Source organism: Delphinus delphis, chromosome 17, assembly GCF_949987515.2.
Source record: "Delphinus delphis chromosome 17, mDelDel1.2, whole genome shotgun sequence".
NCBI lineage: Eukaryota > Metazoa > Chordata > Mammalia > Artiodactyla > Delphinidae > Delphinus > Delphinus delphis.
In genome coordinates, this window is record NC_082699.1 from 52,909,302 (window position 1) to 52,913,916 (window position 4,615).

At 40.0% G+C, this 4,615-nt stretch overlaps 1 pseudogene; it reads left to right on the plus strand.

Moving 5' to 3' along the window:
* The first annotated feature begins 1,384 nt into the window (after positions 1 to 1,384).
* Positions 1,385 to 2,945, plus strand: LOC132440285 (importin subunit alpha-1 pseudogene; annotated as a pseudogene).
* Positions 2,946 to 4,615: the final 1,670 nt, after the last annotated feature.

Genomic DNA, 4,615 nt, shown 5'->3' on the forward strand with positions numbered 1-4,615 from the left:
AGTCTGTATTATTATCTTGAGGATTAATGTCTTAAAATGGCATTGCATTGTTGAAGATACTGTTTTTCATGTGATTCAAACTGCAAAAAAAGTCAGTTCAATAATGCAAATGTATAAATTGATTAAAATCAGAGTATCTCAGCATATAAATTACTTCCTAGAGGAAAGCATTCATTTTTAGACTAGATATTGTTATAAAATGAAAAAATTACAATGTTTTAAAATTATGGACAAATATGCCCATAAACTTATCCTATACTAACACAACTATTATTATCTTGTGTATTCCATTACAACTTTTAAAAATAGGATTCTTTTAAAAAGGATCTTATTTTTGGTCCTCAGAGGCAGAGACCTGAGTTTATCACATTTTCCGTCATAGCAGAGTACATCAGTGGTCTGTTCAAGGCCTTTCTCATTTTATTTTATCTTTCTTCTTCATTTTCAACCCTGCTCCAATTTCACATCCCCTTAGTTATTCTATTCTTTAATCTATGTTCATTGAGTTGTATACATACACACGTTTTGGAAATATATATTGTGCTGTTTTGTTTATCTGTGCTTTTGCTTTATATAACTGGTATCATTCAGATCTCATTCACTCCACCTATCTTTTTAAGGTACTTTCTTCATGGCGCTATCCTTTGTGCTTTTCAACTTCCCTTTTGAGTTTTTTATTTCAACGATTGTATTTTTCATACTCAGAATCTCCAGATTCGGGCTACTTAGGATTGTGTTCCTGGTTCTTGTTTGTAACATTCTGTTTTGTTCCTTTGTGAATAAATATTTTATTAAAATTTTATTTTACTTAAAATTCTTATTTTAGCCAATCCATTAATTAGGCTTCTTCTACCAAGAAGAAGAAGTGTTGGGTTTGTTGTCTTTCTTCTATAGAACTTGTGCTCCTCCTGTTGAATTTAGGGAGTAGGTTCCAGGGAGATATGGGAGGGTGGGGAGCCTCTGATGTTGCCACCTGGGCTAGACCATGCCCTCTTTACATCTCTTCCTCCCCAACACTTGATTTTGCCTTACCTCTCAACGACCCACTGTCTCTCTCCCTCAGGGCCCAGTTCTTTCCCGATGATTGCTTGTCTTGGATAAAATCACCTAGACCAGTGATTGTATAACTTTAGTGTGCATCAGAATCATCGGTCATGCTTGTTAAAACATAGAGTGCTGGGCCCAACCCCCCCAGACTTTCTGGTGCAGTAAGTTTGCGATGGAGAAGAGTATTTACATTTCTAAGAAGTTACCAGTTGACACCATCCTTGGGCTGACCGTGGTGGATGTTTTGAGGGCAACTGACCCACAGCCTGTACACCCCATACCACCTCCTGTGGAAGCTTAAGCTGTCTGTGTAGCTTTCTCCCTTTGTCTCATAACCATGTCCACCAATGAGAATGCTAATTCGCCAGCTGCCTGCCTTAACAGATTCAAGAACAAGGGGAAAGGCAGTACAGAAATGAGGCAGCACCAAATAGAAGTTATTAATGTGGAGCTGAGGAAAGCTAAGAAGGATGACCAGATGCTGAAAGGAGAAATGTCAGCTCTTTTCCTGATGATGCTACTTCTCCACTGCAGGAAAACCACAACAACCAGGGCACTGTAAATTGGTCTGTTGATAACGCTGTCAAAGGCATAAATAGCAACAATTTGGAAAGCCAGCTCCAAGCTACTCAAGCTGCTAGGAAAGTGCTTTCTAGGAAAAAACAGCCCCCCATAGACAACATAAGCTGGGCTGGTTTGATTCCAAAATTTGTGACCTTCTTGGGCAGAACTGATTGTAGTCCCATTCAGTTTGAATCTGCTTGAGCCCTCAGTAACATTGCTTCTAGGACATCAGAACAGACCAAGGTTGTGGTAGATGGAGGTGCTATCCCAGCATTCGTTTCTCTGCTGGTGTCTCCCCACACTCACATCAGTGAACAAGGCTGTATGGGCTCTAGGAAACATTGCAGGTGATGGTTCAGTTTTCCAAGACCAGGTTATCAAGTATGGTGCGGTTGACCCGCTGCTGGCGGTTCCTGATATGTCATCTTTAGGATGTGGTTACTTATATAATCTTACCTGGACACTTCAAATCTTTGTTGCAACAAGAATCCTGCACCCCCCTTAGATGCTGTTGAGCAAATTCTTCCTCCTTTAGGTCGTCTCCTGCACCATGATGATCCAGAAGTATTAGCTGATATCTGCTGGACTATTTCCTACCTTACTGATGGTCCAAGTGAACCGATTGAAATGATTGTGAAAACTGGGGTTGTACCCAAACTTGTGAAGCTTTTAGGAGCTACTGAATTGCCAATCGTGACTCCCGCGCAAAGAGCCATAGGGAATATTGTCAATGGGAGAGATGAACAGACTTAGGTTGTAATAGATGCAGGAGCACTGCTAACAAACTCCAAAACTAATATTCAGAAGGAAGCTACGTGGACAATGTCAAACATCGCGGCTGGCCGCAGGACCAGATACAAGTTGTAAATCATGGATTAGTCCCGTTCCTTGTTGGCGTTCTCTCTAAGGCAGACTTTAGGACACAAAAGGAAGCTGTACGGGCTGTGACCAACTATACACGTGGTGGAACAGTTGAGCAGATTATATACCTTGTTCGTTGTGGCATAATAGAGCCGTTGATGAACCTCCTAACTGTGAAAGATACCAAAATTATTCTTGTTATTCTGGATGCCATTTCAAATACCTTTCAGGCTGCTGAGAAACTAGGCAAAACTGAGAAACTTAGTATAATGATTGAAGAATATGGAGGTTTGGACAAAATTTAAGCTCTACAAAACCATGAAAATGAGTCTGTGTACAAAGCTTCATTAAACCTGATTGAGAAGTATTTCTCTGTAGAGGAAGAGGAAGATCAAAATGTTGTGCCAGAAACTACCTCTGAAGGCTATACATTCCAAGTTCAGGATGGCACTGATGGGAACTTCAACTTTTAGATTGTACATCTGAGGCATAAAGTTGTTTGTTGCCTACTACATTTTGTATAAGTTTGTCTTACTGTTTCTCTACTAAGAACACTTTTTTTTTTTTTTTTTTTTGTGGTACGCGGGCCTCTCACTGCTGTGGCCTCTCCCGTTGCGGAGCACAGGCTCCGGACGCGCAGGCTCAGCGTCCATGGCTCACGGGCCCAGCCGCTCCACGACATGTGGGATCTTCCCAGACCGGGGCACGAACCCGTGTCCCTTGCATCGGCAGGCGGACTCTCAACCACTGCGCCACCAGGGAAGCCCTACTGAAAACTCTTTTTAAACGTGGTTTGTTATTGTAATGCTTTTTACAACGAAACTATACTTGAACAGTTCCAAACTGTACATACTGTATGACGCTTCTCCTCTCAATGGGTTTCTTATTTCTATGTGGAATTTCATATCTTGTAGTGTCCTGTAAATAAAGATTAAATTCCACTCTTTACTTCAAAGAAAAAAAAAAGAAGAAGTTACCAGTTGATGCTGATGCTGCCAATCAGGAACCAAGTTTTGAGAGCTGCTGACTTAATGGGATAAAAGGAGAAGTAAACAAATAATTAGGTGTTGGCCCACCTACGTGCACCTCTTGTGTTCTGCTTTTCCTCATGAGTTCCAGGATCCATTCCTGCCTGGATATTACCCTGAAGCTTCTATTTAGCTCTGGCTGATCCTGGCTGGCTCCTACTGCCTATGATCCAGGACTATGTGAGGTAGGATCAAAGCCCCAACAAGGCAGTTCTATTCCCATGATCATGGTTTTGGACCCTCTTCTGCTCTGGGTTGCCCTTCTTCTCTTCTCTCATTACCCCCACTTGACTGGGACCCAACCAACTTGTTTCCTTAGAGGTTTCTGACAGTCATATGTTCAAAAAAATTTTTGATGTATTTACTTTTGGCTAATAAAAATTGTATATATTTAAGGTATATAGCATGATGTTTTGATATATGTATAAAATGTGAAACGATTACCACAATCAGACTAAGTAACATATCCATCAGTCTTCCATAGTTACTATTTTTTTGTGGTGAGAACACCTGGGATTTTCTCTCTTAGCAATTTCAAGTATACAATACATTATTAATATTGTCATCATGCTGTACATTATGTCCCCAAACTTCTTTATCTTATAACTGAAATTTTTATCTTGTGATCAATAATCTCCCCTTTTCCCTCCTCCCCCAAGACTCTGGTATCTACCATTCTACTCTCTGTTACTATGAGCTCAACTTCTTTTTTTTAAGATTACATATATAAGTGAGATCATGCAATATTTGTCTCGATTATTTCATTTAGCATAATGTCCTCCAGTCTCATACATTTTGTCACAAATGGCAGGATTTCCTTTCTTAAAGGCAGAATAATAATCAATTGTATATACATACCAAATTTTCTTTACCTGTTCATCTGTTGATGGACACTTAGGTTGTTTCACATCTTGGCTATTGTGAACAATGCTGCAGTAAACATGGGAGCGCAGATGTCTCTTTGAAATATTTTATTTTCTCTGGGTATATACCCAGAGTCAGATTGCTGGATCATATGGTACTTCTATTTTTGAGGAACTTCCTTACTGTTTTCCATAATGGTTGTACCAATTTACATTCTTACCAACAGTGCACAAGGGTTCCCTTTTCTCCAT